At 39.4% G+C, this 25372-nt stretch overlaps 1 protein-coding gene across 4 annotated transcripts in view; it reads right to left on the bottom strand.

Moving 5' to 3' along the window:
• The window catches only part of LOC114931519 (uncharacterized), a 96736-nt gene that overhangs the window by 45031 nt on the left and 26333 nt on the right, over positions 1–25372 (bottom strand). Inside the window, exon 1 of one of the 4 annotated variants that reach the window (XM_085483842.1) lies at positions 8268–8418. The exons of 2 other annotated variants lie outside the window; for them this stretch is intronic. The gene's annotated coding sequence lies outside the window, so the exon portion shown is untranslated. One more of the 4 variants, XM_085483841.1, reaches the window with a different exon arrangement.

The raw sequence follows: 25372 nt of genomic DNA, 5'->3' as shown, positions 1-25372 counted from the left end.
ACCCACAGTTCATGTAATACGATAACATGTTTTTAAAATAAATAAACTTACGATAAACAATTCGATACAACCGCGCGATAAAAATGAAGTAATAAACGCGATATCTTACATTGCATTTTTATCTTCCCTAAAAGTAAAGTAAAACGTGTACAGTATCACAAATGAGAATTCACTAATGTACATATATGTATAAAATATCTCGTAACTCGTGCATATAGCGATCTTATAAAGATTGTCGTCTATCAGGCATTTCATATTAATGTTTAAGATAAAAATCTCTGGCAACAATTCTTAAATACAAGTGACTTTTCGTGTTATAGATATCATGACGTTTCATTGTACAACATTTCGTCATTATCATTTCTTTCTCTATCGTTATTTGTATACGTTGGTCTATTTATAAAACTTCCGATTCAAGGATGGAGAGAGGGGAATTTCTCGAGAATGCGATAACGATAAATGTTTAAATTTCCATATCGCGTGTACACACATACATACATACATACATACATACATACATTCTAAATGTTCATTGAAAAAAAAATTTCATTAATGAAAGGCGAGAAATTCTCGTGAATATGATTCTTATCGTGCAAGCAGAATTGATTTTCTTTTTCATTCTAGCAGCGGCTGTTCGTTTCTCGAATGCACACGCATTCAGTCGCGTTACACGTCGACACATGTAGTTAAATTACATTGTAATGAAAGTCAATATACGAACACAAACGAACGGTCAACACTCGATGTTAATTGAGGGGACGAGAAATACGGAATATGCGCGAGTAAAAGTTGGATTCCCGCGACGATTGGATCTCCCGCTTTAAGAGAACAAAACGGAGCCGCACGCGTCTGAAACCGCGGCCGCATCACTGTCACTACATAATGGCATTTGTTTCTAGGCAATCTATTCACGGTGCATTGCACTTGGCTGCCATTGCACCGGCTGCACACGCGCTTGCGCCTAGTCTAGCTAACGGATCCCGAAGCCGGAAACACGATGACACAATATTGTCACTTCCACGAGAGAGAAATCCTCGCTTCGCTCGCGCGATTTTGGATTTAACACAGTCAGCGTTTTCCCGCTGACACAATGTCTGAAACGTACGAAATTCGAGTTACAAACGGAAGATGCTGAAGTAGTTCGATTCCCTACACGTATACTACACAGAGAATTTTCTTTTCAGATTTACCCTAGGACAATATGGTGTTGAAAGAATTTTATCAGAGTTTCTCTGATTAATATTTATCACAATAAAAAATATTAATTAAGAACATTTATTTCAAAATCGAGAGAAATTAATAGTTTATTAAAGTAATTTAATATTAGGGCAGACGAGATGTACGTTCTTTATGTGGGTCAAAAAAACAGTTGGAGAGACGATCGAAAACTACAAATTACTCAAATTTCTCTTAGGATACAAATAAGTAATAGATCTGCATATACACAGAGAATTTTCTCTTAAAGTTTACCCTGAAAATTTTGAATCATGAAACAATATGGTATTGAAAGAATTTTAATAAATAAAAAAAAATATTTTAAGAAGTAAAAAATATTATATATCATAATAAGATATAAAATATGTTCGATTAATTTTACTATGTACATGTAAATATTTTTTATTGTGGAAAACCATGATTTTCAGGGTAAATTCTCGTAATTCGGAGAGAAAACTCTCCGCGTAGACTTTTGGACAAAGTATATAGTGAATAAGTATAGATAACGATCTCTCGAAATAAATAATTCTGGACAGAATTCTACAATGGAATCACTATTATTGTATATCGGTTCGGCTTCAGAATTAATGGGACACCCTTATGGACCTTATGGACTAACGAGAACGATTCCCTTCGCCGTAGCCAAATTTCGTAACAAATTGTAATAGGTTTAGCACAAAGGAAGCGGGCCACGTTTTCAAGAGGGAGAACTCGGTCTCGCTTCGTTGACGTCTCGTTTCGGTTCATCCCTATTTCCTCCCAGATTATCGAATCAGCGAAATAATTTGTAACTTCAGCAGCTAACAAAAATAATCGAAGATGAAATCGTAATATTTTCTCTCCTCTCACACGTCAATTCATTCGAGCGCGCCTTTCTGTAAGTCTCACACGTCGGAAGATTCATCGTCGAGGAACCGCGGTAAAAATAGAAAAAAGGGAGCATAATTAGCGTCCAATATATTATCCCAGCAGGAAGAGTTTCGACAAATATTTATGTTATTCCATATTGCCTCTCTCGCGTGTTAACCACGTGGGTTCCTCGTGCATCTCGTAACGGATCGTTACGGTGAGAAATAGCTCCTCTAGAAATGAATTGGAGAAGCGCACCGAGTGGAGAACTGATCACACGTGTCGATTTACAAGGGGGAAAACGTGGGAAATGACATATCCGGAAAATCCAGTCGACCGCAACAATATCTATTCTCTCTTTCCTTTTATCTACATCACATTGATTATTGTAATTTACGTTTATTATTATTATTATTATGAACTGCGAATTTCCGGTCACGGAAGAAGGTCGCGAAGGCATATCGCGCGATATATTTAACAAGCATGTGACATTGCGAGCTCTTTCTGCATCGCGAGATAAAACGCGATGCGCAGAGGATAAAGCGCGTTTCCGGAAAACGTAAGAGAGACGGATGTCGCGCGTGAAAGAACCGAACCATTCGCGTGACAGAGCTCGAAAAGTTCCCCAGAAGATAAAAATAGTTCCCGAGACGGAGAAAGGGAATTCATCGTAGATACAACACTTCCGAGCGAAGAGACTCCCCGTTGACGTTGCAATGTGAAATGTGTGTACGCATTTCTTCGTGATTTATTTGTCCTCGTACTTGGAATTTTTGCCTCTCTTTATCTCCGCGGCGCATCTTTTTTTTCATATTAACTATCTAAACACACGCGCGCGGTTCTATCATCGAGCAGACGATTTAAATCGTCCTCGACAGGAAAACTACGTCGCAAGAACTGGTAATGCGAGAGTCTTGCGTAAGAGTAACGATAATTAAACATGTATATCTCTTCTTGTTTTAAAAGTTTTTGCGTGCAGTATTTTCATGGATGCTACGCTCGATAAATCTACTATATAAATAACATTAAACTCAGATATAATTAAAACGTTATACAAGATATTTTTCGAAAACACGATATTCTGTTGTTGATTCACTCACGAAACGACTGATATCGAAATCCCACCGTTCAATACAATATGTTGTCAGAGAGAAATATTCATTGCCACAATATTTTGTAAGTCGACATCTTTATAATATCACTTAAATAACAAATAAATAAAATAATAGAAATAAAAATGCAGGAAAAAATAAATCTAAAAAATATAAAAATATTTTATATAAAATTGAATTAAATGGTGCGATCGATGCGAGACAAAAGTAACTTTTTGTAATTTTTTCAAATTATCGGCTTCCTTGCGCGCATTGTGAAATAAAGTTACTCGAGGCCGCGAAAATGGAAATGCACACGCGAGGAGGCGTGTTGAATACGCAGTAAAAGTTGTTGCCAGCGCATCACCAAGTGCATATATTTGTACATTCGCGATCTTCGAATGCGGCAATCGCGATTTCCCGGCAGACGAAAGATTGAGATAAAAATTGCGGAAAATGTATTTGCAAATGAAGTGTGCGTACAGGGAGACGATAACACGTCTCATTTTTTTCTCTTTTCCTCATGTATTATCCATTTCTTTTCGACCGAACAAAGGGAGACGCGCGCGCGGAGGGAAGCTATAATGAGAGCGTCGAGATTTTTTTCGGTCGCATCTCTCAATTGATTAATAAGCGCATTCAGAGGTCGATGCCGTCTATTAAGGCGTTAACGAGGACATAACGATCGTCGTCGGACGGTGACGTGTGAGAGAATTCCGTTGTGAACGATAAGTGATGTACCGAAGAGAGAATGTTGGGACGGGAGTTATTATGGTATCATAATGAAACTATGAGAAGCAACCGGAAAATTGGATATCTCGCGGCGATTTCAAGGCTGCGCACAGGTGCATAAATAGACAATTGATGACTCGCTGGTTCGTGCACGGCGTTTCCGATCCGGAGTTTCTTTCCTCAGCTACCTCGAATTCGTGCTTGAAATTGATTTTTTTTCCTCATTGAGCATCGTATAAATTAATTTATGCAATAATTTTTTTATCAGTCGACACACGCACGCACACATAAAGCACTGAATTTTATATAAAATAGATAGAGTGCATAAATTTTAATACCATCTTAATCGCGTTTGCAAAAGTACAGAGAGAATTTTCTCTTAGAATTTATCCTGAAAATCATGGTAATTGTGGAATAATATGATATTTATGATGAGAATTTTATGAGTATCTCTGATTGAAACATTTTTACCGCAATAAAAAATATGAATATCTACCACAATAAGATATAAAATATGTTCGATTAATTTTACTTTGTACAAATTAATATTTTTTCTTTTGCGGTAAATATTATTAATCAAAGAAACTCCTATAGAATTCTTCCAATCTAATGCGCGAGTGAAAAGATACTAGCCCTAAAGATGATGATAAACTCGAGATCGATGTCTGCCCCGCAACCTGACTCAACACTTCGTCAAGTCGGTGTCACATCCGCTGACTCATCCGGGTGATCCAAATGACACACACGCACTCTCCACGATAAACAAAAATTTCTTTTTCTACGACATCGCGCGAGAGTATGCCGGACCCCTAATTCCCACGAGATACAGGCGTATATGTTTGCGTGTGTCGCTGGGTAACCGTGTGTCTAATCAATCAGCCATTATTTCCCTGCGCCTTGACTCGTCTAATTCGACAGTTTGGCCCGATAGGGGCTAGCACACATTGAGACAACAGAAATTGCTAATAAAGAGATAGAAAGAAGAACAAATACAACCGCTAAAAATAAGAGATAATGACTCAAAGAAGCCACAATCAATCGCGGAAGGCATATGTGTCATAAAGGGATAAAAAACAGACGGACGAGCGAATGATCCTTCGTCTATTGAAACGACACTTTGACATTGTGATTAGTTGGGAATATAGATGTACAACTACTACGCGAGTTGTATTCTTATACGCTTCTCGTTTTTTTTTGTTCCTCGTCTCTCATTCTTTTATCTCATTGTATTGACCCTATTTCGTTCCCGGAAAAAAGACATCTGCTCTTTCTCTCGCAGCCGTTGTCAAAATTGAGAATAAAGTAGCGCGTGCTGGAAGAATAGATGTCGAACCACCAACACATCGCGGAATATATGAATGTGTATCTCGCATGCGTGAGCATATATACATATACGTGCGCACGTGTCGGCGACTATCATAAGGGCAAACGAGAAAAGTTGGTGGATCTAAAAAATACACGTGCATACAATGTATCCGAAGCCACTGTATAGGTTTATTTTTCGACCCGGCGCGTGCAATTCCTTCCCTTCCTTCCTGTGACCCAAGTAAACACCAGAACGCGACCAGGAGCAAAAGTTTCAGGAAAAATGTATATCATAAAAAAACGCTCGTAAACGATTCCCGGCGAAATAGGAAGATTCGCTCCGGCAACGAAAAAGAACGAGTTGGCGATTAAAATAGCAACGCGTGAAAACAATCCCGAAACTTTATCTTCCACAGTTTCCTCGCTACATGAAGGATAAAAAAATCAGAAAAAAATATCCGGCGAGAGAGCTTGAACTTTCTCGACTCACGTTCACGTTACATCAAATCAGGGAGATATTCCGTATTAGACGAAAGCATAAACGATTTCGAATAGGATGATTACATTTACCATTAAAGGTCTGCAGTATCTCTCTCTCCGTGCCTCCTCTAATGCGAAGATCGCGTTCGAAGATCTTAACCGGGAAATCGCGTAGAGCGTTGAATGCGCGATGGGGGATAAGCCGCCTCTTCTCTTTCCTCGGAGTCTGCCTGTGCGCGCCGAGAGAAAGGCAAATGTGGGCAAGTTAACGACCCGTTATCGCGTGGACGGCGCGGAGTCGCCGCTATTGCTGAAACTAGTTGCTGCCGATTGCGAGAAGCCGCGAACCGCGAGAGAATTCGCGGCTGACAGAGAGTTCTCGCGCGAAGGAAAGGGCGCGTTGCAACGAGAGGAACGTTTCGCGAGGCCGCGATCGAGCGCGCGAACCGGTCAACGCATGTATATGCATATTATATATGCACGCGGCGCAGGTGCAGGTGCATCGATGCAGGTCGCGCACAAATGCCGCGCTAATCCCTCCTCCCTCTATCTCTCTCTTCGGAGATGCACGGCGCAGCATCCTCTCGTCGCGTACCTATAGATTCTCCGCGAATTCTGCGCTAATGATTTTTTGGCCTCCGCGATATGATTAACTGTCAAGCGTACTGAGAGAATTTTCTCTTAGAATTTACCCTGAAATTCGTGGTAACCGAAGAACAATAAAATATATTATTTAATATATACGTAGGTATAGTAAATTTTATCGAATATATTTTATATCTCATTGTGGTAGATTATTAATATTTTTTATTGTGGTAAATATTAATTAGAAACTCTTATAAAATTCTTCCGATAGTGTCCCACAATTACCATGATTTTCAAAGTTTAAACAAAAATTCTCTCTATGTACGGCCGGACAAAACAGCATCAACAATGAACAATCGAAATATAATCTTTTGTCGTGAAAAAAATGCACAATTTCTTTGAGAAAATCGGGAGAAACATGGTGTCAAAAATGATTTAAAAATTGTTTTTGAAAAGATCTGCAGGTCAGGCCATTTTCTCGGGTTTTTCTTCGGTTGGAACCGGTCTTTTCTCGCGCAATATAATAGTTTCCGTGGAATTTTCTCACCTAAAGAAAATTCGCGTCAGGTCAGGTAGAGATTTGCTATGCAAAATTGATAAAGTAAAAACGAAAAAAAGAAGGAAATAAACACTCCGCATCAAAGACATCAAGATTAGTAAGAATAAATCATTTCCCTTCTGTTGTTCTTCTCTTCTTCCTATCTCATTGATATAATTTTATCAATCACAAAAATGTCAAGGAACAAAAATTTTATCGCGTTTACGGAAGTCATTTCACAACCAATAAACAATTATATTTAAATAAGCATTTATTATCAACGATAATTATTTTATCTTAACTTTATCATTCTCTCTTAAACTAACAATTAATTAAAACATTAAGATACTGAGTAACGATCATGATTATTATACTGCGATAAAATAGTTGAAATTTTCAGATTAGACAACGCTGAAAAGAGCTCGCCCTGTTTCGGAGAGGAAAAGAAGAGATATAAAAGAAACCTATACCATTCTCCGTCCGCGGCGTCCAAGGATTCGAAATGTCGATGAAGGATACCGATTCAGGTATGCGCGATCGCGCGATTCGAAGCGCGGAAAAGGTCGGCTGAAAATCGCGCGTACCTAACTAAAGGTTCGATCGTTCGGGGGTTAAGTTAAAGTGTGGAGACCCATACCAATCCAGCAGATGGTGGGGCACGAAATCAAGATGGCGTAACGACCGACCGGTCGGTCGGTTCGTTCCAAAGGATCGTTCGCGGTCACGCAAAGCGGTCAGGCGAATTCCTTGCAAATTTTGCCGGGATTCGAGAATCGCCGACTCGATTATTCTCCTTCGCGGGGCTGAGAAAACGGGCGAAGGGAGGCTTCGTCCTCGGGGAAGGACGCGCCTCCCCGAGAACAGGCGGGAACGCGACGTTGTCCTCGAGAGGTTCCTCTCGCTCGATGCGGCTGGCGCCGTCCGCTATATCGATTGCCGTTCCGGCAGCCCATTTTCAAAATGGCGCGGGGGGGTAATCCGGTCGAAATCCGGACGGCTCGGAGCAGCATCCACGTCCCGGCGTGGACCCCGCCTCGGTGTTTCCCGAGAGAATTAATTCTTTTTCTTTTTTTTTTTTCCTTGACGAGACGATGGATTATAAGAGAGACGAACGCGCAACAGTTTCTTCGAAGCTTCTTTCGTCGATGAAAACAAAATCAAATATATACACGACCTTGACGACTGAACCGAAGCGAAGTCGAGGCACTCTCGTGACATTTGAAGGTACTCACCTCTCTCGAATCCCTAATGAACTCGGAAACTTTCCTTATTAGCGACGATTGCACGTCCGATGACGCGCTCACTTCGCGATGCACCTTTATAATAAATCTCCGAAATTTTCTGGACACACGTCACGAAGCGATCAACGATCTTTTTTCCTCTCACAAATTGCGCAGCAAATAATAATAATAATAATAATACAAAAGGACGTAGCTCGCGTTTACCACAAAGATAACACCGTGAATGCGTACCGTATCGGAAGAGACGTGTCTCTCTCCTTCTCTCGTGCACCGTGACGACGAACAACAGGCGAGGGAAGCTTTTCAACGGGAGCGCGTTCGCGACCCATCCACTTTGCTCGGCAACGCGCGACCGACTGGCGCGAGAACGAAGGGGAAGCGGCGCGTCTGTCTTTCCGCCACCAGTGGCGCGCGTACTCGCTCTCGCGCTTCCACTCCGTCTTTGTCTCTCGCCGCTCTCTTCTCCTTCCTTCCACGTTCTCTCTTTCGGTGCACGCGCACCCTGCACTGGCTCTCCCTGGCAGTCTCTTCCTCTCGCGGCTCGTAAATCGCAGATACGTCGATGCTCCGATCGAGGATCGTGGGAGCAGGACAGCGGTGATTGTATTCCCGGTCTCTCGTTTTTCGGACGAAGGAAAGCCGACGACGACGACGACGTGCACACGCGAAGCGAATCACGAGATGGCCCGGGCGCGCTCTACGGTCGGGTTAATGATCGATCGGCTCCTCTCTCGACGGCGCGACCTGAACGGGAGAGAAAGAGAGAGCAATCAGAGATGCTCCTTTGTTCTGCTCTCAGCCTGCGTTTCGACCTACACGCACGAGAACGAGAGGCGAGGTCTTTCCTTTGTCTTCCGAGAGAGTGTGGCTCGAATCTCGCGAAAAACCCAATTCGTTCGTTTGCAACGCGCAGTTCTAAGCTCTCTCTCGTTCGTTCCCTTTCTCTCTCTTTTTCGAGATTTCGACACATGAGAGATTTTAACGCGATCTGTACCGCTCGATCCTCGGAGAAAGAATGAATACAGCGGGAACGGAGACGAGAAAGGGTGGGGAAGAACGCGACAGGGATGTAGCGGGTGAGTCTTGACACCCCGACTCTCCAGCATCCAGCTCAGACTCCAGGAGACGAGAGGAGAAGACCTGACGTAGGGCGGAGCCCTCTACGGAGGGTTATTTATCTGAGGACATCGACTTGGATTCTGCTGGCTGAACGTCTCGAGAAAAGTAGCGGATCTGCGCGATCGTGATTCTCTCTCGTACGTCGAAGATGAATTTCACAATTATTCGCGCAACACGCGATTAATTATGGCATAATTGTTTGAAAAAAAATGGTTGAGATGTAGGAAAAATATTGTGGCCATGATATTGTTTGAAAAAAAAAAAAAAAATGTCGAGATGTAGGAAAAATATTGTGGCCGTACAGAATGTTTCTGCGCGATTAATTATGACGTAAAATGTTTGAAAAAAAATGTTGAGATGTAGGAAAAATATTGTGGCCGTACAGAATGTTTCTGCGCGATTAATTATGGCATAATTGTTTGAAGAAAAAGTTGAGATGTAGGGAAAAAATGGTGACCGTACAGAATGTTTCTAAAACTGTCAGAGATTTCAAGGGTGTCTTCTAGGAGTCGAAATAAGAAAAAAAGGTTTCGATAAACATGGGCTCAAAAATGCTTTCCCTCCGAGGAATTTTTTTAAATTTAATTTGAACCCTAGAATACGCCCTTAAAATCTCCGACATAGTTTTAGAAACACACCCTGCATATTCATAATTAAATTTACTTGTTACACACCCAATTTTTCATTTTATTTTTTTCTAATTATCCGGCAGGAGAGATAAAGGCACATCTTATAAGAGGATATAATCAATAATATTTAACGTAATACGATATGCTAATAAGAACTCATTATTCACTCATATCGATCCGATTCTCGGAAGTATCGCACTAAAATAGAATCTTTTTGATGGACATTTTATGTTTTACAAGAGCAAAGGAGATAAGTTTGCATTCCTATAAATCGAACAAGCCTTCTGCCTTCGGATTGTTTGACTCCCACCCGAAAACTGGTTCCCGGCTAAATTTCAGTTAAGGACCGTAGATAACGATCCCCTTAAGCTCAACGTTATCCTCGGTATAACGGCGCAAATAGCTGGCAATCCCCCCTGTATAACGACTTTTTTTTTATCGTTCCGCATAATTCTCGCAATCGCTCGATAGGATCGCGTCTTATGCTACTGCGAAATTTTCCTGGAAAACTTTCGCTGCAAAGAGTGCCGCGCCTTATTGCTCAAACATACGAGATGTATAGTTAACATGTCACTGCGAGAAGTAAAGAAACACGTCATCGTATTTTAATTATTTTTTTTTGTGTTTCTACAAAATCGAATTTCACTCGTATTCCGCTGACTCGTAGAAATTCGGACAAATTAATCGATCGCTAAAAGCAGATCGTAATACGACACATTTCTTTTTATTTCTCCGATACAGATCAGCGAAGACGTATCGAGGGCGATTGAAACGTGCGATCGTCGTCGATCGCCATCTCTCCTCGACATAATCTCTGTCGATTGCACTACCTGGAAATCGACGATTCCTTTACCTGGAAATCGTTTGGGCAAACTACGGTGGTGATCGCTCGAGCGAGACAAAACAACGCGTTCTGTATCTACTATAGCTGGACCATCTATATATTACGAGTCGCCTTTCGCTTTTGATAGTCCACCGGGAAGCTGATGACTAATGAAAAAACGACGAGAAACGTTTGTGCGACGAAATTAGATAACGCTTTGACACGAAAGGAATTTCGGATCTTGAATCATCGTGAATGCCGACGAGGAACGCGAGAGAGGAGTAAAACAAGTCGAGAGAGAAAAACACTTTCGAAATCCAAAGTCGTGTCTAGCGGTTATCTCTATCCGTGATAAAGCGAGATAAATCGAATGAAAAATATATACAGAAAACTTGCCTCGCAGCATTTAATACACACCGAGGCGAGCAACTGAAGCGTGAAGCAACAGATAGCATTTTCATTGAAGGATATCGTCAGTCAAGAAGGGTATCGCCAATTTGCCGTATAATCGTAAATATCGCATAAAAATTTTGCATTTTTCTATCGATAATTATTAGTGAGAAAAATCAGAATAAAGATGTTTGGTTCGTTCTAATTTTTTAATCGACCTAATTAATACATTATCTCTTTTCAGGGCAGCGCTTTCTATACAATATATCACCGAGAGAATTTTCTCTTGAAATTTATCCTGAAAATTATGGTAATCGTCAGGTTTCTCTGTAATTAATATTTACCATAATAAAAAAAATTAAATATTAAATATATATAAGTAAGGCAAAAATATTAATATCCACCACAATGAGATATAAAATATGTTCGATTAATTTTACCATGTACATAATATTTAGCACAATAAAAAATATGAATAATGCGTACATAGTAAAATTAATCGAACATCTTTTACATCTTATTGCGGTAGATATTAATATTTTCCTTGTAGTAAATATTTTAAAGCCAGAGAAACTCTTATAAAATTCTTCTAAAATAACCATACTGTCCCACGATTACTATAATTCTACGAGAAAATTCTCTCCGTGTACGATACATGCTTCTCGCTGCCACGCCCATGAAGCGATGATCGTTTCGGTTCTCTCGCGAAAGAGTGAGATATCTACTCGCGGCGTACTTAATGCAGAACTGCAAATACTTGCGGCCTGTTCGAAACCGAGAAGTGAGAAATGCACGCGCGCGCAATTTCGATCCCCATTTATCTTCGGCACGATGACGCGGCATTAAAGAACCCACGGCCTCCTTTTCTCCTCCTCACGATACAACCTTTCGCTACGAACGAATCCGTTCTGTCCGATCTGTCACGATCTCGTGCGCTAATGCTCGACTATGCTAATCCACGTCCTACGCGCAGCTACGGCTCCCTTTCTCGCTCTTGTCTAAGTAATTAGACGGAAGAGATAATTCCCGATTCGCGCACGACGGCTTACTAATTAAATGCAATTATCTGTTGGCAAACAAGTTGCGAGTCCCGCGTGATTTGCGGTTCGTAAAGCGAAACATTTATTAATTCCTCACCGGTCACATTGTGTGACGGATTCTTGGATTTCCAAGTCAGGGAGTAATTGAGAAAGTCGGGGAAATGTGGAGCAGTGGTTTTATAATAATCTAATCGAAATAACACGACCATTCGACAAAAAAGTATTTAAAAATGTATTCTTCATTTTGTGCCATTAAGTATATTTAAATGATTTATAGTCTAATTATTTAGAGTGTCGAGGAAAGAGAGAGAAGAATTATTAAGCTACGAGCGATTAAAAATAACAGTATAGAACAAATAATAAATTAATCTGTTTTCATTTTAACAGAATATTAATTTTCAAACTATATATATAGGTACAGCTCGCAATTTACAAATACATATATACATGACACCACATTTTAGCATTGCAAACTATATTATAAACGAATGCTAATACCTTGCGATATTTTTAGCCTTCCTTCTTTTAAATCGGAAGTCTGTCCTTCAAAATTCATAAACTAATTACGAATCATTATATAGTTAATTTCAATTATGCTGCACTGTTATAGACAAATCATCGTTCAAGTATCCGCGCGATTTGTTGTGCACCTGTCCGCGCGAATCAGGGATATCAATATTTATCAACACAGCTTTGTCACGGCTATACAAAACTGCTTACGCATCGTTTAAATGCAAGACGTCGTATGGTAATCCGTCTGGAATGTGTAAGCTCTGGTCGTCGTCTCGATTCACGGTAATTAATCCTGCGACGCACTTGGCAGCCGAGATCGCTTCTGTGGTTCGCGTGCTACCGGAAATCGCCTATCAGGACGTATATACATAACATACATATATAGAAAGGGAAGGATGAAGATCACTTTCTCGGTATCTGTCAACCTATATATCTATGTATATATGTATGTATATCTAAGCGCGTGTTGCACGTCAACTATAAGGTGCAACGCTGCATGCATTCCATGCCGAGGACACTCGAGTGAAACAATGTCCGGATAAGAATCTTTTCACGAGAAAAGAATCTACTCGTAACATTTGTGCAGGATTCCGATCTTTCGCAACTATACCAAGATTCTAGTTGAGAAAAGATAGAAATGTAAATTTGTAAAACCGGCGTTTAAAGTTGCACGCATTCTCTCGTGGTATATTTTGAAACTTGAATTCTGTTCGAGAGAATACAATATTTTTTCCATTTAATGTTTAAAGACTTGATTAAGAGAGCCGCGGCTCTACATTTAAACCGCCCGAGTTACGCTATTACATCTCTGTTCTCTCTCGTACAAACGGTCGAACAATTTCTTTTCGTCGCTTCGCGAAATTACCCGGACGGGTTATTTCAACGTGAGAACTTGAGAAAGTTCGAATCAACTTCCGAACTTTGGTGAAACTTTTCGAATTTGAGCGAAACGTTTCTCTCTCTCTCGGGCGTCGAGAATCACGATATGGCGCACATTTCCGTTCCCCGTAGATTAAAGATTCGACGAGGCCATGTCGAATCGTAAAACTGACAGCATTTCCTCGCCAAAGGATATATAGAGTCCAAAGAAACGAGGCCGTAAATTCCGCGATACGGATTACTCACTTGGGACCGACGATGATGAACTACGAGGATGACGATGACAACGTCGTAACGCGAATTACTCATAACATCGCTCTCGTTTCTGATATGTTGTCAGTGAGTTTACTGCAACAGCGAACCCGATCGCTCGAGTTTGTTAATGTAATCGGAAAGATGAATGGCCGCGTTAAAGAGTCGCCCGATTTGCATGCGGTGTCTTAAAGGTCGCATCTTTTTATATTCGAACAAAAATATCGCGGATACCAAATGTCAACTGAGGAAAATACTCGGATAGATGAGTTTTTATTTATACATAGAGAAAATTTATTTTTAAAATTTACCTTAAAATACCCTGAAAATCGTGGGATAATATACCTAGTATTGGAAACATTTTATAAGAGTTTCTCGAATTAATATTTTTATCATAATAAAAAAAGATATTAATATCTATCACAATGAAATATAAAATATGTTCCATTAATTTCATTTATGTACATTAATCTTTTTTATTGTGGTATAAATATCTATTAATCACAGAGAAATCTTATAAAATTCCTTCCAAGCACGATTACCATGATTCAAGATAAATTCTAAGGGAAAATTCTCTCCGTGTATGCGTAGCGATTCTTAATGATTAAAGTTAATTTTTGCCCCGATAAAATTTCAAGAAAGAAGCTCCTGTTCTAGGAACTCTCGACCCCCGTAAAATTCATAACAGAGAGAAAGTGCACGGTTCAACGTGCGCTTTCAAACGCGTACGTCAAACGCGCTGGTGATACAAACAGCTCTCCGCGAATTAATGGAAATCGATTTTAGAGAGGAGGCGCCCGCGAGTCTTATAGATTCAATTTATCAGTTATAAAGCAATCCCCCTCTGTCCGACACGTTTGGCGCGGTTCGGTCCTTCTTGGGTATCCCTATAATCGAAATCTATCTCCTAGATAGATTTCCAATTACCAGGCGTAGTAAAAGTAATTCGATTAAACCGCCGTGGCGTCCGAGAGGCGCATACTGTTTCGACAATGAATCGCTCCCATTTTCACATCATTTCCAAGAGTTGACTTCCTCACGATCCCCCCACGGACGGAGAAAATCAGATCGGACGCTAAATTAACGAACGACTCTTTGGATTTAGATTTAATACAATTATTGAAGGGATTAACACTCCGCATCGATTGCAGAAAAAATTAGACAAAACATGCCTTTCAAATTAATAATTAAACAAATAAATCAAATAAATAGAAATTTATTAGATATATATAATGTGTGCAATAAAAATTAATAGGTCTCGCTCGATGATCTAATTTTCAACACGTTTACATTTTTCGCTCTCGTTCTCGCCGCATTTGCCTGTCACCGAGTTCTACCGTAATCGCGTTCGATCAAACGAAAAAAAAAAAAAAGAAAAAAACTGCGCGTGTTCAAATAGCGAAACAGCGAACGGAGAGCGAACGCTGTCACGACTCGGCAACGATAATTGACATTATTTCGCGACTGGAAAAGGTCCCGCGTAGCTCGGAGCGTTAACTCAATTAGACGCGACAATGAGAGCCGATCTCTGTGCTTCCGCAGAAACCTACGCGGTCGCGTTATCAATAGACAATAGGCCGCAGCCTTCGGCGGCGGCCGTCATGGTCGGTGCAATTTCTTTGTCCCTTGTGCGTGCTCGCTCTGACGATGCTTTTCATAGGGTTTCCCCGTGCGTGCGTCGTCACTAGTTGATTACGTTGAAATAAAGAACGAAGCGTCCGCGTCGTCTCTTTTATCGCGCTCTCCTCTCTTTCTCTCTTTCCTGCGCGCAAAGAACATAATGTACCGCAAGCATTTCCGCTCGGAATGTCGCCCGATGTCGCGCCGGGGAGCGGCGGTTTTTGCGCGAAACGCAAGCGACTCTCGACGACGGCGATTTGTGTATCGCGCGGAGATATTCGCCGCGCAAAGAGCGAGTTTCGCCTCCGGCAAAACTGCCCCTCGCTCTCTGTCGCTGCAAAACAAGTTTACGCGCCGTCGATAGTCGTTATTATGCATCGCGCATAGTGCATTGTAATAACGACTAGCTGTGACTCGAAATTTCTTCAAGTTTGCAGGGAACTCTATTACACGAACAATATACCCGTGCACAGCTATATATATATAGTGTAGCTATTTTTAAAATACACGCGTCTTACGGTATGAAGAAAAGAAATTGCCAATCTAATTATAGATAATTTCTTTGGGAATAAAAAATAATTAAAATTACACGGAGAGAATTTTCTCGTAGAATTTACCCTGAAAATCATGGTAATCGTGGGACAATATGATATCGATAATATTTTTCAATGTGGTAAATATAATCAAAAAAACTTATAAAATTCTTCCTTGATATATTTTCAGGGTAAATTCTAAGAGAAAATTCTCTGCGTGTATGTAGTATCTTTGGGCGGTGAATTTCGTAGGGTATCATCGTTTCTCGAACCGATGCGGTTTAATAGGAATGCGGAATGATAGCCTAAGCTCTCGATGTATTCAATGATAATCAATTACGCGCTCAATGAGAGGATGCGCCGTTTAAGTTCCGCCGCCTTCGAATGTCCGTTAATGAAGACGGGTCGTCTTTCTGAAGAGATGCGAGAGACGCATCGGCAGGCATCAGGAAACCGATTCTCTCTCTTTTTCTCTGCGAAGAAAGGCTGATGCGTTCGCCAACGGTACCGAGACACGGCAGCGAGCATATGGCAAACGCGCCGAGGTGATCTGCGCGATACACGCGGAGATAAGCGCGATCGCGAGTGTGCGAGTGCGCGAGTGCGCCTGCACTCGCCGCTGATTTGCACAGATCGCGAGTTTGGCCTGCGGCGCTTAAGCGAGCGAGAGAGCGCAATCGCGAGATTAAAGGATTAAAGATTCAATGAGATTTTAACTGGAGATGCTGGGACTTGCAGCTCGGCAGAGAGTAGGTCTCTCCCATGTTTTAATTTAATACCACTGTGCGTTAGGATTTCGCGAGCGTGAAAATAATTACACAATCGAAACGATAATGTGTGATACGAGATACAGTTTGTGCACTGAAAAAAAAATTGTTAATTGATATATTGGTATTTATATACCTTTTGTTAGATTTAATGTTATGCTTAATTTTAATATTTTTATATGTTCAATTAATTATTTAGTTGGAACGTTTAGTCGAGTTAACACATTTTTTTTTGTTCAGTGTATAAATCAATAGAATCGGATATATTTACACGTTTTCTAACGTATCAAGAAACCATTTATTTCACATTGGTTTTTATTGACTAAAAGTAGTATTGTATTTTTTTAACGGAATATTCCGGCAAAAATTTGAAGAGGAAGTCGGTAAATATAAATAAGAGAAATGTGCGCCTCGAGACAGCGAAGGTGCGGAAGAATCATTAACCTTTGAATGTCTCTTGACCCGTTGCATTATACGTCGTAAATTAATAAAGTGGTTAACGACGAGGAATAAAAAGGTTCTTCGTGATCTTCGAGATCGCCCTTTCTGAAAGGGATCAACGAAGAGATTGATGTACGCGAAGTATACGTCAGTGCAGAAGGAACCAATCGCGAGGTTAATGCATCACGAAGCGCGCTGAGTCAGAAAAGGACCATAATAGATACGTGCAAGATCGAGAGAGCGAGCCTCGATAAGATAATATTATCAATCGTGCGCTGGTCAAATCAATCGACTCGCAGAATATCCCTGCGTCAATTAATCATCTGAAAAAGAAGAAAACTATCCCATTCCAGACTTGCGTACTTAATTTTTTTATCGTAAATATTATTTACATTTTTATAAAATCGATGGAAAATTTTTATAAAAAAATTGAATTCGAGAGGAAAAAAATTGATTTCGAGAGTTTCCGGATCTGTTCTACTTAAAACAAGCGAGTCGATTGTCTACATGAATAATAAAGACGGTGTCGATCTTGCGCGTTCTTCGGCACGTTCGATGCCGGAAACGGAAGCTCCACCTTAGTCGATGGTCAAGACTGGCCATCGTTTGTGTGAACGCACTTGGAGACTGTCGTAGCAACTCTAGACGGATATCTAATCAACACGCGTGATATCCCGTTGCGATTAAACGAAAAAAAATGTTGATACTTCGAGCATCGAAATTTATTTTCAGTCCGATTCTCAGTTCATGTTGATTTCAAACATTGTATTTACATCAGATCAATAATAAGTTGGAGTTGTTACACGTTGGATGTAACTGATAAAGAAAAAAAATGTTGGTGCTTCACTTGGATACTTCGATCATCGAAATTGATTCAGTTTGATTCTCGTATTGATTTTAAACGTTGTATTTACATCAGATCAATAAGTTGGAAATTGTAACAATTTACACGTTGAATTTAATCGGTCGAAACCGTATATATAGGGTATACTATGTGTATGTGCGGTTAACTCTATTTCAAATTAAATTACCGCAACATCCGTCCGTTCAGCTACTAATTCATCGTCCAAATTAGATGTAAGATCCGGCCGGCTAAATTTAATTTGGAGGAATTAGCTCGAATTAAATAAGATGAAATGGCAGATTACACAAAATTAAACAGTAATTTTATTATTAATCAATTCAATTCAAATTCCTTTCTCTCTCAAGTTCAGCATCTAAATTTTATATGGACAATACAAACATTGATTACAGATTAAAATGAAAAAATTAACAACTCGATTATTGCTCGATGGCTTGAATTCGCGATAGAAACTGATTCATTATAAATGTACGAGACGTTCAAGAAACCCTGATCAAGTAATGTGTACGTGTAGCAGACAGACGTGTCGTGGCCTTCTTATACGAAGGAATGAATGAACGCCCACGTGTCGCGCGTAAAGGCGGGAAGGTCGACGGCCAGATGTCGGGAGGGAAATAATATCGCGGATCTCTCGTAGAACACGCGGTTCGACGAAAATGCGATCGAGTGCAAGGCCATGCACCGGCTGCCAAGAAGGTGACGCGGTCGCGCACATCAGTTTCCCGTCTATTAGAGGAAGCTTCCGCGAGGCGAGAAGCTTGCACGGCAAACGGCAATTTGCCCGACACGCGTCGATTTGTCAATGTCAACGTAGGTGGCCCCGAACGGAGCTGCACCTCTCCGATTTCCCTTTTTACCGTTCGTGAAATGGAATTGGCTCGCGCGCCGGCGTCGCGTCGGTCCATGAATCACGCTATTGAGATTGGAAAAGGTCCTTTTCCTTTTCCTTCCCACCAGATTTGTCGTTGTAACGATCCTTTCGTTAATCGTTTAAAATATCGCGCCGATTCGTTCGAGCGAAGGTGACAATTCCTCAACGATAACGCGTTTTAATGAGAATTGAACATTTCTCAATTGTATTCTTCTCTTTGATTACGCAGAAAGAATTCTTTTACAATTTATCCTGAAAATCATGGTAATCGTGATACAATATAGTATTGGAAAAATTTTATAAGAGTTTCTCTGATTAGTAAAAATTACTATGTATATGCATAATATTTTTATTGCGACAAATATTAATCAGAGAAACTCTGATAAAATTCTTCCAATATTGTTCCACGATTATCATGATTTTCAGGGTAAATTCTAAGAGAAAATCCTCTCCGCATAGCTTTACAATTTTTATTTCAATGTTAGATATATATGTTTGTTTCATGAGAGCAAAGGAGGAGGCACCGACCGTTTGTAAATTATAATAATCCAATAATGTGTCTCATTACGATTGCAGCACGTGTACATACGCGGCATTACGCTGCTTTCAAACCGTAGCGCTTTATATACTTGTATGTACATACATCCGATTAGCATGTGCGTGCATCTATGCGCCGCGTAACGAGCTGTTAAGAATTAAATGAACATTTTCCGTAAACTTCACACAGTTCGAAGAAAGAGAGGGAGAACGAAAATGAAAGACGGAGAGAGGACGGGAGACCTTATACAAGCACAAATATTTACTCGTGTCACGGTGAAGTGAGCGTTGTACTATTCACACGAGCCTTCATCTTTATCGCATCATTTTATCACGGCATAACTCGATCACGAAGGCTGTGTCTATGACGAAACTTTTCTTGGCACATCTCTGCGAACCGCTTTCTGTATAAAAGCAGGTTGCTATATAATGGGCAAAGCACTACGTGCACGATCTGCATATCATTCGCAAGCTAATGTCAAACCCTCTTTCTAATGTATGACATATTAGACTACGTGCATGTAGAACATATACCATCGTTTTCTATTTATGACCATCAGCGTTTCGAAAGCACATATTTAATATTTTATGTATGTATTTAATGCATATTTAAATATGCGCTCTAAAAAAATATACATATATACATTAAAAAGATTTTTTATTGTCTATGTAATACGTAATCTTCGAGTTTCTATCGGATACACAGAGATAATTTTCTCTTCAAATTTGCCTTGAAAATCATGGTAATTGTGAGACAATATATAGTATTGAATCTGATTAATTACCATAATAAGATATAAAATATGTTCGATTAATTTTATTATGTACATATTAATATTTTTATTGGTAAATATTGATCAGAAAAACTCTTGTAAAATTCTTCCAATATACTACAATTAGCATAATTTTCACGGTAAATTCTAAGAGTAAATTCTCTCCGCGTACTGTTATTCAGTCTGACACTCTCGCGCAGGAAAGTTGCGCTATATACGCGGGATAATAATTCTCACGGACAAATCTCCCTGAATCCCCTCGTAAACGCGAGGGAAGAGAGTCGACTTCAAAGCGTCCAATGACCGCTAATGTCGCATTATTCGACGCCGGTTCCGGCGACCTTATAAACGCATACTGTCCTGTCCACGAATCATACCGCACCGCCGACTGTGACCTGCCGTTTTAATACGGTTTAAACTTCCATTTCCGAATAAGACTTTATCAAGCCCGCCTACCCCCACAAATCTCGTCTCGCATCCGTCGGAACTGTGGACGGCTGGCGCCCAAAATCGCTCATGTGTGCGTCAAACGTTCGCAACAAGCAGAAATCTCACGCACACGCCCGTGTCGACCACGTGTGTGTTCACGCCTATGTCGCGTTAATGCGAATGCATGCGTGCACTATATACCGAGATGTATATATATATATATATATATATATATGCGGATGCACTTCCCGTGAAACCTTTGTTTCCCTTCGCCTCCCTCGATTCTTCGCGATAGAGAACCGACCATCGATATCTCCCCTTGCACACGTGCAAAATATCGGGCTTTTATTCTTGTTGTTCGAGTCGTGTCACATTTGTTCGCGCAGATGTCGAGAAAATGCATCAGATACCGTTGAAAAGTCTCCCGGAAAACTACGATGTGTTATTCGAAATGCATCGAAACTTTGAACATATGTATTCATAAGGTCTGCAGGTCGAAGGAAATTTTTGATGTACTTGGAAAGATTTGAAACACGTTCGTACACGGGGAGAATTTTCTTTTAGAATTTACCCTGAAAATCATGGTAATCATGGGTCAATATAGTATTGGAAGAATTTTATCAGAATTTCTCTGATTAATATTTACCACAATAAAAAAGATTAAAAGGTACAGAGTAAATTTTACTACGTACGTAGTAAAATTAATCGAGTAGATTTTATATCTTATTGTGGTAGATATTAATATCTTTATTGCGGTAAATGTTAATCAGAAAAAATATTATAAAATTCTTCCAATACCATATTATCCCACGATTAATACGATTTTCAGGGTAAATTCTAAGAGAATATTTTCTTTGTGTGTGTGTATATATATATATACGTTTTATATAACAGTATCGAAATATATATTTTCGAAAGCTAATAAACAAAGGAAGAGAGAGAAGTCTCGCAAAAATTTCAGTACCTTTATTATGCACCCTGCACGGCACGCACGATGAATTATTCACTTTTCGTGGTTCACAATGCGCGGTTCCTACAACGAATAATTGTCTCGCATATAATTGGGTAAACAGCGTGTCGATCGTGTAATTACAGAAACGCTAACCGAAATTCCGTATATGGGCGCATCATTCATAAATTCATGTTACACGATGACGAACAACACGAGCGCGACAATGATAATAACTTTTATATAATAAATGGCGCAAGAGGCAGATAGTCGCCTCTTTTTCCGGAAGTCACGCCGACGGAGCATGAACCTTCTTCCGTCTTTCGTGATTTCCCAAACTATATAGCTCCCGTGATGCACATGGAATAACAACAAGAGTGCAATTTATAAATATAATTAGAATGTCTGGATTTAAAATCTGTGACATTCTACGAAAATGTGGAATAAGCAGAATAAATATAACCACATTGAGAGAATATAAAATAAAAAATGATATTTAATTTCATATTTGATTCCTTCGGCATAAAAAAGTTCAAATGTAGAAATAGATAACTAAAATAAATTTTGTAGACTTATAGATATCTTTTTTGCCATTTATTTCTACAATAAGTAAGACGAATGATACGAAGTCAAATGGTCGGCGAACGACAGATATGCTAAATCGCGACGACAAACTATAAATATATATATTTCACGTGGTTTGTATCGAAGATGACGGAGCAAAAGGAGCGAAAAAACGCGGTCGTTTAGCATATCGATATCTCGGCGAGAATAATTCATCCCCGTACAAATGGCGGTGCCGATGGACGTGAGAAAAGGAAGCCGATTTGTCATGTGCAACGGATACTCGGCGAATTCTTTACTCGCTATAATTCGACTTCTTTTGAGTCGCGTACGCCGAACACGCGCGTACAACGGAATGCGTACCGTACCACGTGCACACATAATTAAGGTTCCTATGTTCTTTCTACAGCCATATTGAATTATGACATCGGAGAAATCGTATGAAATTTATTCTTGTGAAATATATCGAAATAAATGCGACCACTCGTGTTAATAAAAGAATAAAAATATTTATAAGAAATAATATATTATTTATCGAAGTATATAATTTATGATATAAATCCTAAAATATTATTTTTATATATGTATATTTTAAGATTTTTCGTGGTCAATTTACATTATAATAGACATTTATAAATATTTAAATTGCAGCGAAATGCAGTGCTGCATGCAGCTCAACATCAGCATATCCCGTTGTACGTTCGCGGGAAAATTTGCAGTAACAAGGTACATCTGTTTTGTACTTGTTGTACAACGTCCGACGACGTCATCCGTCGTGCCGTACGCGGACAATAATGAAGCGCGATTTGCCTAAAACACTAATGGCGCTTCGTGAGCCTCGGTGGGCTCTTGTCGTTGTTCCTACGAGCTGGTATACCAGCGTCAGCTGCGGTGCAATTAAGATCTAATTAAGCGTCACGCAAGAAGTATGACGCTGAATTCATTCATAAGATCATACACGTGTGCGTTCGCAGACATGTCTGATAAATCGATGAGACTGTTCAATTAAAACTCGATTAAACGTTAGATTTTTTTATATATTTTTTTTCAATTTACAATATTAAATATTCTAATTCTAAGTTGACTAGTGATTAAGTCTCAAATAAAAAATTGATGAAGATGAGTTTAAACGAAGAAAAGTACTTAGTTATCGATTCCTAATGTTAACATTTTACCCTAATGGAGTAAAGAATTATACACTTGTTGTACATTTATGTCAGAAACGCCCTATACACGCACGAAAAACGAGCTTGTCTCACGAGACGTAACCTTATTTCTATAGAGGATCTACCTGCCACTGCACGAATCGAAGTCGACTCACGTACTTGCCTTCCTCAGTGGCTAGGATCAAATGAGGTAAAGCGGTGAAGCAGCGGAACATCACCTCAAAGATCGAATTAAATACACTCCTCAAAGAATGTGGCTTTTGTACGTGTGAGCTATAACGGTCTCGAGAACGACTATAGCCGTAAAAGATCATGACGACTAGATGACCTATAATTTCAATATCGTGCAAATCATGAAAGTGAATAAAATCAAAAAATCATTTTTCAAAGACCCGTATAAAATTAACATTTCACATAATATGTTATCCATAAAAATAATTTTATAATTTTATAAAAATAATTTTATTTATCTATAAAAGTAATTTTAAAAGAATACATTTTCATGTGCAAACGCGATAACTTACCACGGATAATCAATTTAGACTTGATTAATTTAATTTTAAGGAGAAAAGAAATATTAATTGAATTCAATTTTATTTTAAGGAGAAAAAAGAAAACATTTCACGCAATAGAAGTTAAAAGGACAGATGGGAAACTTGAATATGAGCCAATATACGCAAGTAGCGTATTCAACATGAATGTGGTACCATAGAAACGCACGATGCCGCTCTTATTTGGATCGTAAGTGACATTGAATAGACTGAGAAACTGCGTTTTGTCGTACCATTTGCGTAGTCCATTCTACGGTGCTCAGCGACAATGACGAGGCGATTAATGACACCGTGTGAGCACGCACGTACAAAGGACCGATGACATTCTGCATCGCCACGCGCGTCTCGGTATAAACACGTGTATGTATACTCGCGAAAAAAAGGAACTACCTATTAATGTTGCCGATGACGAAGTTAATCAACCGAAAGCGAGGAATATGGAATAAACTAATTTTAGAAGAAGATTTATGCGAGTCCATTTCGTGCGAAACGAGAAAACTTTAATCGCGAAAACGAGCCGTTCTTGTGAAATAAAATTGGATATTAAAGTCTCGCAAGAGAGAGTTAAATAAAAAAAAATATGCATTTGTAAAAATCGATAATTATTGATATTCGCTAGTGTAGACGGTACTTAAGTTTATTTGGCTGGAAATTAAAGTCAGTTGTTGCCGCAAATGCCACGCGAAGAGATTCGAGAATACAATTCTATCCACTTCTCTCGACGTAGTTATCGGTCTGGTCGAGGACTACCGAAAAGTTCCCGAGGCAATAAAATGGCAGACGGAGACTCAGTCCGATGGCTTTACTTTATCCTGAGGGACCGTTCGAAAAAGTGCAATAAAACGACTCAGTTGTTCGCTGAATGTTCTCTCTTCCGAAAGCTCGAAAATTCGATGAATTCTTTCGGACCAAGCGTAATAATACTTGTTCAACAATTTATGGTTATCTAAATTTAATCTAATATCCTACGGATAAATCGTATTATAAATGATAATTTATGGATGCCATAAGAATATGAAAGAGATCAGCATAATATTATAGTATAATATATTTCGCATAAAAGAGATATTTCTTTCGGTCAAATAGATTTCTATAATTTTCCCATCTAAACCTGGACATTTCTCATTTCTATTTTTTTTTATAACAATATTTAAAATCCATTTGTAAACCATTCTACATACATCGACTCTTATTAACTTCGCTGCGAAGGGAGGACTCCTCCTGAACTAAATCGCCATGTCGACGGAATAACGATCCGCTCTGCGAGACTCGAAAATTCGCTTGGACAGGAAGAGACGTTCACATTCTCGCATCTCCGTAACAAGATTAAAATAATATACATACTAAATAAATAGCAAAGATAAAATAAACCAGTACGCCATCTTATAATTTACCATTTTTACACTACTAAATATGAGAAAAAACAAAATTCTTTTTCAACATAATATATTTTACAACAAAAATAGTCAACCGTCAAATAAAAGTTATTTAGTTAATTATGAAACAAAACTACATATTTCACAAAATGTTTGAACTTTTTCAAGAACATTAAAAGAATGAATAATTCTCAAAAATTCTGTGAACATTTTTACGTAAAATCTCGCTCTTTATTCGGTAAGTATCGAATA

This window comes from Nylanderia fulva, unplaced genomic scaffold (genome assembly GCF_048542155.1).
Source record: "Nylanderia fulva isolate GAGA-0341 unplaced genomic scaffold, ASM4854215v1 Scaffold27, whole genome shotgun sequence".
NCBI lineage: Eukaryota > Metazoa > Arthropoda > Insecta > Hymenoptera > Formicidae > Nylanderia > Nylanderia fulva.
Note: the sequence above shows the minus strand (reverse complement) of the source record. Positions and strands in the feature narration are given on the sequence as shown.